Here is a 14,325-nt window from a genome sequence, read left to right on the forward strand (position 1 = left end):
TTCTCAATGTTTTCGTCACTGACGGCGGTCGCCGGTCTTCCGCTACGGGGGGTGTCAGAAACATTTTCCCGGCCTCCTCGAAAACGGGCCAACCACTCGTTCACATACTTCAAGAACAGTGCTTGATCTTCATAAACACGTACCAGCATCGCATGCGTTTCTTTCTGTGTCTTGCCAAGTTTAAAACGAAACTGTACATTGATCTTTTGGTCGTTTATGTTCCTGTTCGCAGTTCAGAACTAACGCACTAAACACGCACTGTGTCATACAGGTCTTACACGGCACACACACGATGCTCAACTGAACAACGTTGGGGGAAGGCGGTCAAGACCTGCTGCTACGCAGGTGCAGCTTTGTGTGTCGCCAATGTTGCCGGATCGACCGTTCTGACTTCATTCACCTAACTTTATTGTCACAGGTTGTATTACTAGCATCACCCATACCTCAGTTTCTTTCACATTGCCAAACCGAATGGTAAGACTGGAACAGGTCAATGAAAGTAACAAGTACCAGAAGGCATAGCGCACTGTAAACACTAGGTCGCGCCAGCAAAGGCATGCAGGTACACCTAGCATAAATGGCATTAAATCAGAATGCCTGCTATCACGATCTTTATTATCATCATCATCATCATCATCACCCCCTAAAATCACGTAGTGACTGTGAAATTCTTCCCTTCTAAGGTTCTATCACCTCATAACATATAGGCTACTTTTCAAATATGAATTCATAATACCGTCATTTGAGAAGTCATTTTCTGTCTCACTTCATCGTAGATGCTAAGTGTTTATTCGAATGTTGTATTTGTAATCTGTTATCTTCAGCAAAGTGAATTGCACTGTATATTTTATTTGATGGCTTTGGCACGCTTCGGCCTTATCTCTTCGGAGCCATATAAGACCGTCACGAGGCAAAGCTTGTATTCATTTTACTGTCTCTCCTAAGCTGAGTTAAGTCCAGGAACTACGGTAAGCAAGCAGAAACGTTAATTTAATCTCTTACAATTCTTCAAATTTGTAGTTAAACCAACAACTGTAGGATACTATCACACAACGGACTTAACTAGGAATCATTATTCTCCCTTAATGCTATGAGGGATCACTAATCACATGAGATTATTTTGAGGAAATAGATTTATTTACAGTTATGTTAAAAAAGCCCCGAGGCCCAAATGATTTTCGGGAATACCTACTAGCTTTTATTAACCGCAGGAACTTGTACATTTCAGATTCGGCTTTTGAGTCTCATAACCTACTATCTCGATTTTTAACACAAATTCATTTGGTTGACTGTTAAATCATACCCGTAATCCTATAATCCTTCAGTATGGCTAACAACTTTTCCCTTCGTACTCGGTAATATTCCTTGTCTAGATCTACGAAACATACGCGTAACAGTCTATTCCTCTCGTAGCATTTTCTTCATACTTAACGTTTACTGAAAATCTGGTCCTGACAGCCCCTGTGAGGTCTGAAACAGCACCGATTATTATCCAATTTTCTCTCCATCATTCATCGCACCCTCTTTTTCTAAAAGGCCTTGTCTGTTACACATATACTGATAAAATAAATTCCTCGATAGTTGTTGCAATTGTTCCTGATCACTTGCATAAAAATGGGTACAATTTATGCCTTCGTCCAATCAGAGGTCCCTCACTCACATTCATGCTAATACTATTACTCAGGGAAGCCGTTTCATCCCTGCCCTCCCACTATATTTCACTATTTCAGGCCAATTTCATTTAAACTGTTGGTTTATGGTACTGTAGTTTATTTACCATGCTCCCAACTTCCTCGAGCGTAATTTCATTGCCATCATTGTTCTCCTCCCAATGAACGTGGTTGTTCTAGACGCCAACAATAAGATTTCCGTTTACAGTGAGAACATTTTCAAAATATTTCTCCAGTCTATTCAATGACTCCCGAGAATCTGCAATGAATTCGCTTGACTTACCTAATAAAGTATTAGTGTATTTTTTCCTGCCTTTTCCAATATGCTTTATTACAATCTACAAAGGCTTCCATGCCGTTTGTCCTAGACTTTTAATGTTATTTCCAAAAATATTTCCATGATTTCTGCTTGGACTTTATAATTATTTGTTTTGCTTCATTTTTTCCTCTACGTGCAATTTACTGTACCTACGTCAGTCCTTGTTTGGAGCCAGCTTTCATACTCTTCTTAATGTGTACACACCAAGACGTTCGATTTTCTCCACCTTCACCCTTTGTTGTTCCTAGGCATTTCCTCGACGTGTCTTCTTCAGCATCCCTGTATTACAGCCACTCCCTTTCTACAATCTGAACCTGCTGATTAGTCCACAGAACTTTCACTAATCATATCCATGTACTTCTGCTTAATTTCCTCCTCCTGGATATTTTCTTCCCTCATTTGTCTGCAGACAGACTTCACTTTATATATTTAAGTCATAGTGATGCTTAGTTCAGAGGAGATTGGATAGTGACCTGTAGCATACTGTAGAAGCATTCTCAGTATACACGTACATTTTCAAAGATTTCGTGGACTTACGTTGTCCCTTTTCGATAGTTGGTTTAGTAAACGTCAAGCCTTAAGAGTTGTGAGTTGCAGCCAATAGCCAACGGATAGCATGCTGTGTTTTCAAGGCTGTTTTACAAGCTACTGCCCTGGCCTCTGCTACAGTCAATAATCAACACCTGATCAGTGGAGATGGTAGCCTAAGGTTTAGCAAATTAAAGTCCGGCTTTGTGTCTAAATGGATAGAATGCTTGCCTTTGGTCCGATGGCCCCGGTTCAATTCTCAGTATCAACTCCCTCATACTGTTAATTCCCCTGGTTTGGGGACTGGGTGTTTATGACATCTTCGCCATTCATTTCATCCTCACCAGGTCACAACCAAGCCTATACAGATGCCATGCGCTATTATTAATTTTATTATTATTATTATTATTATTATTATTATTATTATTATATAATTCGCTGGGGCCACCAAGGATCACGTTAAGTCTTGTTGCATTTGACACTGAACTTGGCCTTCTTTAGAGCCCAGATTTCCCTCATTCTTTGTGAGTGAGCCTGCTTACGCTCCTCTGTCCAATATTTTCTTGCGGAAGAGATCTCTGTTAAGGGCGTCTTCAGCTGAGATATGTAGCATTTGCAGGTCTTCTTTGTATTTCTAAACCAGGGAATTGTGCTTTTGGGGTTTGAATCAAAAAAGTGAAAGATTTCCTTGGTTAACTTTCTTCCGTCCATTCTTTTCAGATGACCGTAAAATCGTGCCCGTCTATTTCTGATTGTGTCGGTAATTTTCTCTATTTTGCTGTAGACTTCCTTGTTGGATCTCTTTTGATGGATTCCATTTCTGTACATTGATCCCAAGATTCCTCTCACAATTTTGCGTTCTCTTTTCTCCAGTTCTTCAAGGAGTCCTCTGTTGGCATTTAGAGGCAGGGTTTCGGCTGCATATAGAACTACTGGCTTCAGAACTGTTTCATAGTGACGTATCTTGGTGTTTTGGGAAAGGCATTTTTTGTTGTAGAATGTGCGGGATGTTTGGTAGACTATTTCCAGTTTGCGTACTCGCTCCTGAAGTGCTCCTTTGTCCAGTCCATTTTTCATGATGATCTCACCCAGGTATTTGAATTTCTCTACTCGGGTGATGTCCCCGTATTTTGTATGGAGTTTTGGTGGAGCCTCTTTGATGTTGGACATTACTTCTGTTTTCTCAAATGATATCTGCAAACCAGTTTGTTCGGCAATTTCCTTTAAAATTTCAACTTGAGCTCTAGCGGTTTCTATGTCGTTTGAGAGAACAGCAATATCATTGGCAAATGCTAAGCAGTCTGTTGCGATCCCCTTGGATTTGGTTCCTATTCTTAATGGACTGTAGTTGGTTTCCTGTAATCTCACTCGCCAGGTTCTGTGATCTTTTCAATAACACAGTTGAAGAGTATCGGGGATAGCCCATCACCTTGTCGGACTCCTGTTTTGATGTCAAAGGAATGCGAGAGACATCCGTGGAACTTCACCTTGGATTTTGTATCAGTCAGGGTGGCTCTAATTAATGCCAGCAGTTTCAAATCAACTCCAAATTCATTTAAGATGTTTAGCAGGACTTCCAGGTCAATGGGGTCGTACGCTTTCTTAAAGTCCACAAAGACAGACACATACTGCTTGGACCTAGTGTACAATATCTGATGATCGTTTTGAGATTTTGGATCTGTTCAGCTGTTGAGCGACCTTTTCTGAACCCTCCTTGGTATTCAACTATTTGATGTTAGACTTGTGCTTTCAAACGCTCCAGGATGGCAAGTGATAGAATTTTGTAAGTCACGGGTAGCAAAGATATTCCTCTGTAGTTGTTAATGTTCTTTATGCTGCCTTTTTTGTGTAATGGATGGATCAAAGCTATTTTCCAATCTTCGGATAGGGTCTCCTTGTTCCAAATTTCTTCTATTTGCTTTTGCAAGATATCAAGTGATTCCTCTGGGGCATATTTCCATCGTTCTGCTACTACTGAGTCTTCCCCCGGCGCTTTGTTATTTTTGAGACGGGCAATGTGGCGCTTGATTTCATCTCTGTCGGGTGGTCTGGAATCTGGGTACCTGAGTAAGGGTTCCTTGGTCTCAATGGCGCTTTGCGGTTTAGAGCAATTAAGTAAATTATTGAAGTAATCTGCCAGAATGCTGCAATTTTCTTCATTTGACGTCGCCAGTGTGCCGTCCTTTCGCTCAAAGCATAGAGATGGTGGTTTATAGCCAGTGAGTTTGCGCTTGAAGGCTCTGTAGTACTCTCTGCTTTCTTTCTTCCTAAAGTTTTGTTCTATCTTTTCAATGAGAGATTTTTCGTATTTACGTTTCTCAGTTCTGAACACCCTAGCTGCTTGGGCACGTTGGGTTTTGTAGGTTTCCCAATCATTTTCTGGTTTCGTAGAGTAGTACTGTTTCCACGCATTGAGTCTTTCTTGGAGGACTGATTCGCAGGTACTATTCCACCAGGCATGCTTTTTGCTTCTCTTGATTTCTGCAACGTCTTTGGCGGCCTCAACAAGGAGACTTTTGGCGTTGTTAAAGTCACAGTCATTTGGTCTAGCCTTCTCCTGGAACTCCTCGACCCTTTGCCGAAGTTTATCATTGTCAAAGCGTGTGATCTGTTTGGTTGTCTTCCTTGTGTTTGCGGGAATTGGTTTGAATTTGATAACAGACAAATAATGATCTGAGGCCACATTGATGCCTTTTTTTACCTTGACATTCGTAATCTCAGGGCTGTTTCTCCTGGAGATTGCAACATGATCAATTTGGAACTCTCCGATAGCTTGGACGGGAGAACTCCAAGTCATTTGCTTTCTGGGTAGATGGCGAAAGTGGGTCGACATGACCTGCAGGTTGTGATTTTCGCAAATGGACACCAGTCTTTTGCCGTTGGGATTGGTTCTTTTGTGAGCAGGGTAATTTCCTATAACTTTCTTGTACTTCTGTTCACGGCCTAGTTGGGCATTGAAGTCACCCAAAAGAAGCTTGACATGGTGTTTAGGGATTTTGTTTAATTTTTCATCCTGTAGGTCCCAGAAATTTTCAACTTCGTCTGGATCAGACTTGTTCTTATCGTTTGTAGGAGCATGTGCGTTAACTAGGGCGTAGGTTTTGTTCGCGCATTTAATTGTGAGTGTAGACAATCTGTCATTCACAGGTTCGAAATTTGAAACCGATTTAAGGATCTTGGTTCTAACAGCAGTCCGCCTCTGTGGTGTAGTGGTTAGCGTGATTAGCTGCCACCCCCGGAGGTCCGGGTTCGATTCCCGGCTCTGCCACGAAATTTGAAAAAGTGGTACGAGGGCTGGAACGGGGTCCACTCAGCCTCGTGAGGTCAACTGAGTAGAGGTGGGTTCGATTCCCACCTCAGCCATCCTGGAAGTGGTTTTCCGTGGTTTCCAACTTCTCCTCCAGGCGAATGCCGGGATGGTACCTAACTAAAGGCCACGGCCGCTTCCTTCCCTCCTCCTTGCCTATCCCTTCCAATCTTCCCATCCCTCCACAAGGCCCCTGTTCAGCTTAGCAGGTGAGGCCGCCTGGGCGAGGTACTGGTCATTCTCCCCAGTTGTATCCCCGACCAAGAGTCTGAAGCTCCAGGACACTGCCCTTGAGGCGGTAGAGGTGGGATCCCTCGCCGAGTCCGAGGGAAAAGCCGAACCTGGAGGGTAAACAGATGATGATGATGATGAGGTTCTAACAGCAAACGCGGTTCCAAGCATCACAGCTCCATTGAGGATTCCTCTTTGCGCTTTGCTCTTGAAAAATCGGTAGCCTTCGGATTCAAAAATCTCTTCATCCGGGTACCTTGTTTCCTGTAGGGCCATTATGGATATCTGATTTTCGTGAAGAGCTTTGGTGAGGGTTTTCAGCTTGCCAGTTTGTGTAGGTGAATTTATGTTGAAAGTTGCTAGAAAGGTTTTAGATTTTGGCCTGAGTTTTTGACTCTTCGGGGTACACCGAAACGCTCCGACTCGTCTCTTGCATGATGTCGAGTCTCCCCCAGAATCCGAACGAGACTCGTGCCCCGTGGCGTTCACGGTGAGGGATTTATACGAAGATTTACCCCCTGGGGTATGTTTCTTGAAATGTTGTGCCATCATGCTTTTTGACTTGACTTTACTTTGGACGGGTACCCATCCCTTTAGGGTTGTTAGCCCTAGAGGGTGCCTCAAGATGTTTTCTGGCTTCTGGTCATTTACCAGTCTTCGTCGTAACCCTGGCAAGGGACCAGTTTTTTTCACGGTGGTGTTTTATTTCACTACTACCCTCTGACTCTGCTGGCGGCAGAGCCAGCGAGCTTCCCCAATTCCAATGGGACGCGCCCGATGGAGGTAACCGGTAAATCCCCACATTATTATTATTATTATTATTATTATTATTATTATTATTATTATTATTATTATTATTATTATTATTATTACTTTATTATTACTATTATTAAATATTTTTAAAATTGTACTGCATTACCAGCGGTCGTACCCATGATCACGGGTTCGATTCCAACTAAAGAACGAGAGCACAAAACCTGAAAGTTTACATTTCATTTTAGCAGATCTACCTATACCTATAAAGGGAAAACTAGAATACTTCTATAACAGCAGCCGGCAGTGTCTTCCTTCAGAGATGTACATGTAAACAGGAGTGAAATATCAGCACTCTTACCTATATAATCAAGTCAGAAATATGAGGTGAGGAAGCATATTCGATCAGGAACGGATGGTTGTTCGTTGGCAGTGGCGATCTGGCGGAGCGAAACCTAGCACACCTATATCCCCCCCGGTCTCTGCACCTATCGGACATATAGCAGCGAGCCGAGCGAGATGTGGTGAGGGGAGAGGGAGGCAGCACTTGGACTGCAGTAGGCCTATCAGTTTCCGATGCCTTCCTTGCTCTCTCAGAAATACGTGCGACGTTTTTCTCATTGCTTCAAATTTTATAAACAGAACATGTGTCAGATGCTTGCATTATAATGTGCTTTAGATTTCCATCGTTCTCATTTGAGGGTTGGGCTTCGCCGATAGCCTTGGTAGCCATCGATATACCCCACTGGCTTATCTTCCTTAGCTTCCCTTTCCCTGCCCAATTTAAATTACCCCATCGGCACTATCTTGTCCTGCTGTTGACCCTGATTGCGACATCACTCAGAGTATCTGAACCGAGCTCGATAGCTGCAGTCGCTTAAGTGCGGTCAGTATCCAGTGTTCGGGAGACAGTAGGTTCGAACCCCACTGTCGGCAGCCCTGAAAATGGTTTTTTGTGTTTCCCATTTTCACACCAAGCAAATGCTGGGACTGTACCTTAATTAAGGCCACGGCCGCTTCCCTCCCAGTCCTAGCCCTTTCCTGTCCCATCGTCGCCGTAAGACCTATCTGTGTAGGTGAGACGTAAAGCCAATAGCAAAAAAAAAAGAGTTTCATAAAACGTACCTCTTTCATCTTCACCATCTCCCTCATGGTGAAGTGAACACACTGAGACGATTCTCGTACTAATTCCTGCAATCACCAAAACTATTTCATTTACGTCCTTAACAGAATCTATATTCCGTGCTACGGTTTTCCTAATGAGCAATGTCACCCTGCAACCCATCATTTCCCTTTTAAATCCTGTTGCGAATACATCGTAATCTCGTAATTCTTTCCTCGTTATCTCTCCCCTTACCGGAACACATCAAGACGTGTCCTCTTTACTGATTCAATGCGTTCCAGTCCCTTAATTCCATAAGCCACATTCATTTTGATAGCACCCTATCGAGTTCCATTCTGTTCGCCGAGTTGTTTCTAAGGAGTCCGTGGCCTGTCAAATGAAAGTGTGTAACTCTCATAACTTTGCTAAACACACCCTGAAGGTGTTCGGTAAATGTATGTCAAGTAGTGTGCTAACCTTTTTATTTTGCTAGTGTTTTTACGTCGCACCGATACAGAGAGGTCTTATGGCGACGATGGAATAGGAAAGGTCTAGGAGTTGGAAGGAGTTGGCCGTGGCCTTAATTAAGGTACAGGCCCAGTATTTGCCTGGTATCAAAATGGGAAACAACGGAAAACCATCTTCAGGGCTGTCGACAGCGGGATTCGAACTCACTATCTCCAGGATGCAAGCTCACAGCCACGCGCCCCTAACCGCTTGGCCAACTCGCCCGGTAAACCTTTCTTTAATACAGTCCCAATGAGTATTTTCATACTAAAACGGCTTAAAAGTCAGCAGTGGATTGGACAGTCTTAGCTGTCTGAGCACAAGGAAGGTCATGATTCAGAATATGTCTGATATGTTCACTCCTGTCCCATATCAAATGGCATTAAGACTCTTAAGACGGCTTACAGTACTAGAAAATCAGCCGTTTCCTATGGTCCTCGAACTAGGACCTAATTACAGGGACCTCCTCCACGAAAGCTAGAAGTCATTGGTCGAGATGAGATACGTACATATTACTTTTGTCACCGAACGAGTTGGCTACACAGTTTGTGCCACGCAACTGTTAGTTTGTATTCGGGAGGGGAAGGGTTCTCATCCCAACCTCGGCGGCTCTGAAGACATTTTTTATTTGGTTTCCCATTTTCACCTTTGGTGAAGGATACGAAAGGGTGATTGGTAAATGTTGGGAAGATATGGAAGCTAATGGGAATGGGAAGCGTTTGCTGGACTTCTGTGCTAGTATGGGTTTAGCTGTTACGAATACATTCTTCAAGCATAAGGCTATTCACCGCTATACATGGGAGGCTAGGGGGACCAGATCCATAATAGACTATATCTTAACAGACTTTGAATTCAGGAAATCTGTTAGGAATGTACGAGTTTTTCGCGGATTTTTCGATGATACAGACCACTATCTGATCTGTAGTGAACTAAGTATCTCTAGGCCTAGGGTAGAGAAAGTGAAATCTATCTGCAAACGAATAAGGGTAGAAAATCTCGAGGACGAGGAAATTAGACAGAAGTACATAGATATGATTAGTGAGAAGTTTCGAACAGTAGACAGTAAACAGGTTCAGGATATAGAAAGTGAATGGGTGGCATACAGCGATGCTGTAGTAGAAACAGCAAAGGAGTGCCTAGGAACAACTGTGTGTAAAGATGGGGAAAGGCGAACATCTTGGTGGAATGATGAAGTGAGAGCAGCCTGTAAACGTAAAAAGAAGGCCTATCAGAAATGGCTCCAAACAAGGGCCGAGGCAGACAGGGATTAGTACGTACACTCATGCTCATAAATTAAGGATAATTGCATATTGTGGTGCCGCTACACAAAACTTGCGCTAATAGCATAGGCACATAGTGGACACAAAAGAAACACATCTGTAAGTCCACGGTATTGGTGATAAGTTGAGAAAACCCTCCCAAAACACATGTGCTACAAAACGCCACTGTTTCCTTCGCATGTACCCCGATATCAATATGGGATATGATTACCATGCACACGTACACAGGCCGCACAACGGGTTGGCATACGCTGGATCAGGTGGTAGAGCAGCTGCTGGGGTATAGCCTCCCATTTTTGCACCAGTGCCTGTCGGAGCTCCTGAAGTGTCCTAGGGGTTTGAAGCCGTGCAGCGATACGTCGACCGAGAGCATCCCAGACGTGCTCGATGGGGTTTAGGTCTGGAGAACAGGCAGGCTACTCCATTCGCCGGATATCTTCTGTTTCACGGTACTCCTCCAAGATGGCAGCTCGATGGGGCCGTGCTTTATCATCCATCAGGAGGAAGTTGGGACCCACTGCACCCCTGAAAAGGCGGACATACTGGTGCAAAGTGACGTCCCGATACACCTGACCTGTTACAGTTCCTCTGTCAAAGACATGCAGGGGTGTACGTGCACCAATCATAATCCCGCTCCACACCATCAAACCATTACCTCCATACAGGTCCCTTTCAAGGAGATTACGGGGTTGGTATCTGGTTCCTGGTTCACGCCAGATGAGAACCCGGCGAGAATCACTGTTCAGACTATACCTGGACTTGTCCGTGAACATAACCTGGGACCACTGTTCCAATGACCATGTACTATGTTCTTGACACCAGGCTTTACGGGCTCTCCTGTGAACAGGGGTCAGTGGAATGCACCTTGCATGTCTCCGGGCGAATAAACCATGTCTGCTCAGTCGTCTGTAGACTGTGTGTCTGGAGACAAGTGTTCCAGTGGCTGTGGCAAAGTTCCGAGCAAGGCTGCCTGCAGTACTCCGTGGCCGTCTGCGGGCACTGATGGTGAGATATCGGTCTTCTTGTGGTGTTGTACACTGCGGACGTCCCGTACTGTAGCGCCTGGACACGTTTCCTGTCTGCTGGAATCGTTGCAATAATCTTGAGATCACACTTTGTGGACCACGGAGGGCCCGTGCTACGACCTGCTGTGTTTGACCAGCCTCCAGTCACCCTATTATTCTACTCCTCATCACGTCGTCAATATGTGTTCGTTGAGCTATTTTCACCACACAATCACCATTAGCACGTCTGAAAACATCTGCAATCTTACTCGCTGCACCGAACTCTGACAAGCACCTACACACCTCTGCGTGTTTGGACTGCTGCCAGCGCCACCGTGCGACGACCGCAGGTCAAAAGCACCACATGGTCATACCCCGAGGTGATTTAAAACCGCAAACTGCCCACCATAGCGTTGTCTCACCATGTATCAGCATTATCCTTAATTTCTGAGCATGAGTGTAGATGAAAGAAACAGAGCGAAACAAATAGTTGTTGAATTCAAAAAGAAGTCATGGGAAGATTTTGGTAATAACCTGGAAAGGCTAGGTCATGCAGCAGGTAAACCTTTCTGGACAGTAATAAAGAATCTTAGGAAGGGAGGGAAAAAGGAAATGAACAGTGCTTTGAGTAATTCAGGTGAACTCATAATAGATCCCAGGGAATCACTGGAAAGGTGGAGGGAATATTTTGAACATCTTCTCAATGTAAAAGGAAATCATCCTGGTGGTGTTGCGAACAGCCAAGCTCATGGGGAGGAGGAAAATGATGTTGGTGAAATCATGCTTGAGGAAGTGGAAAGGATGGTAAATAAACTCCATTGTCATAAGGCAGCAGGAATAGATGAAATGAGACCTGAAATGGTGAAGTATAGTGGGAAGGCAGGGATGAAATGGCTTCATAGAGTAGTAAAATTAGCGTGGAGTGTTGGTAAGGTACCTTGAGATTGGACAAATGCAGTAATTGCACCTATCTATAAGCAAGGGAACAGGAAGGATTGCAACAACTATCGAGGTATCTCATTGATTATTATACCAGGCAAAGTATTCACTGGCATCTTGGAAGGGAGCGTGCGATCAGCCGTTGAGAGGAAGTTGGAGGAAAACCAGTGTGGTTTCAGACCACAGAGAGGTTGACAGGATCAGATTTTCAGTATGCGCCAGGTAATTGAAAAATGCTACGAGAGGAATAGGCAGTTGTGTTTATGTTTCGTAGATCTAGAGAAAGCATATGACAGGGTACCGAGGGAAAAGATGTTCACTATACTAGGGGACTATGGATTTAAAGGTAGATTATTAAAATCAATCAAAGGCATTTATGTTGACAATTGGGCTTCAGTAAGAATTGATGGTAGAATGAGTTCTTGGTTCAGGGTACTTACAGGGCTTAGACAAGGCTGTAATCTTTCACCTTTGCTGTTCGTAGTTTACATGGATCATATGCTGAAAGTTATAAAATTTCAGGGAGGGATTCAGTTAGGTGGAAATGTAGTAAGCAGTTTTGCCTATTCTGACGACTTTGTCGTAATGGCAGACTGTGCCGAAAGCCTGCAGTCTAATATCTTGGAACTTGAAAATAGGTGCAATGAGTATGGTATGAAAATTAGCTTCTCGAAGACTAAATTGATGTCAGTAGGTAAGAAATACAACAGAACTGAATGTCGGATTGGTGATGCAAAGCTGGAACAGGTCGATAATATCAAGTAGTTAGGTTGTGTGTTCTCCCAAGATGGTAATATAGTAAGTGAGATTGAATCAAGATGTCGTAAAACTAATGCAGTGAGCTCGCAGTTGCGATCAGCAGTATTCTGTAAGAAGGAAGTCAGCTCCCAGACGAAACTATCTTTACATCGGTCTGTTTTCATACCAACTTTGCTTTACGGGAGCGAAAGCTGGGTGGACTCGGGATATCTTATTCATAAGTTAGAAGTAACAGACATGAAAGTAGCAAGAATGATTGCTGGTACAAACAGGTGGGAACAATGGCAGGAGGGTACTCGGAATGAGGAGATAAAGGCTAATTTAGGAATGAACTCGATGGATGAAGCTGTACGCATAAACCGGCTTCGGTGGTAGGGTCATGTGAGGCGAATGAAGGAGGATAGGTTAACTAGGAGAATGATGGGAGAGTAGAGACCGAGACGACGATGTTTAGACTAGGTTTCTAATGATTTAAAGATAAGAGGTATAGAACTAAATGAGGCCACAACACTAGTTGCAAATCGATAATTGTGGCGACGTTTAGTAAATTTTCAGAGGCTTGCAGACTGAACGCTGAAAATCATGACAGTCTATAATGATAATGTATGTATGTATGTATGTATGTATGTATGTATGTATGTATGTATGTATGTATGTATGTATGTATGTATGTATGTATGTATGTATGTATGTATGTATGTATGTATGTATGTATGTCCCATTTTCACATCAGACAAATACTGGTGTTGGTGTTGTACCGTGATGAATCCCAGCTCTGTCCTATCCTTTCGTTGTCATATGACCTGTCTGTGTCGGTGTGACGCATAAAAAATAACGAACGGAACATAGTTTTGTGTGAGTTTTTTTGCAGTTTGGGCCTATGACCTCGATGATTGGCTCCTTAAAAGGAAAACCATCATCATCATCATCATCATCATCTACACCATCATCGTACTCTTTTCTAAATTTAGTGCTAAGGACTGAGCGAGTTGGCCGTGCGGTTAGAGGCGCGCTGCTGTGAGCTTGCATTCGGTAGATAGTGGGATCGAACCCCACTGTCGGCAGCCCTGAAAGTGGTATAGATATAGTGGAGGTAAATTTGCAGGGCAATGGACAGTGTTTTGAATTTTTGCTGTTTGAAGGCCGGATGTTTGTTTTTGGTACGTTTTACCTGATTTTACGTGTGTTTAGTGAAGACTGCCCCGCCCCGCGGTGTAGGGGTAGCGTGGCTGCCTCCTACCCGGAGGCCCCGGGTTCTATTCTTGGCCAGGTCAGGGATTTTTACCTGCATCTGAGGCTGGTTCGAGGTCCACTCAGCCTACGTGATTACAATTGAGGAGCTATCCGACGGCGAGATGGCGGCCCGGGTCTAGAAAGCCAAGAATAACGGTCGAGAGGTTCCGTCGTGCTGACCACACGACACCTCGTAATTTGCAGGCCTTCGGGCTGAGCAACGGTCGCTTGGTAGGCCATGGTCCTTCGGGGCTGTTGCGCCATGGGGTTTGGTTTTGGTTTAGTGAATATTGGCTATTTTGGCGTTGAAGGGCTCGATGTTTGTACTTTTACCGGATTTTTCTCGCGAGTTTAGGGCATTTTGGAAAAGGAAAGGACATTTATGACTAAAATGACAAAGGTTTGTTATCATACTACGACATGCAATATGGAGAATGGTGTTGAATATTTGGGATTTGGGGATTTTTGAAATTTTCGATTATTGGATTTTTTGGCGTTTGAAGCGACATCTTTTTCAGCTGCTGTATATAACATGAAAATTTGTCAATTATACAGTTTGGTGATAGTGTCAGCTGAACGAAAAAATAAATTACATATATAATGTATTGCATTTACAAAAATAGATGCATTGACACATAAACGAGATTGGATGGATTAAACCATGAATTATGCGTAGAATTGAAGCCTATCCAT

The 14,325-nt window shown here is 43.6% G+C and overlaps 1 protein-coding gene across 1 annotated transcript in view; it reads left to right on the plus strand.

Annotated features, from left to right (window-relative positions):
* The first annotated feature begins 864 nt into the window (after positions 1-864).
* LOC136864648 (peroxidase) overlaps positions 865-14,325 on the plus strand; it is a 331,409-nt gene continuing 317,948 nt past the window's right edge. Inside the window, exon 1 of the mRNA XM_067141918.2 lies at positions 865-968. The gene's annotated coding sequence lies outside the window, so the exon portion shown is untranslated. The remainder of the gene's footprint in view (positions 969-14,325) is intronic.

This window comes from Anabrus simplex, chromosome 2, assembly GCF_040414725.1.
Source record: "Anabrus simplex isolate iqAnaSimp1 chromosome 2, ASM4041472v1, whole genome shotgun sequence".
Classification (NCBI taxonomy): domain Eukaryota; kingdom Metazoa; phylum Arthropoda; class Insecta; order Orthoptera; family Tettigoniidae; genus Anabrus; species Anabrus simplex.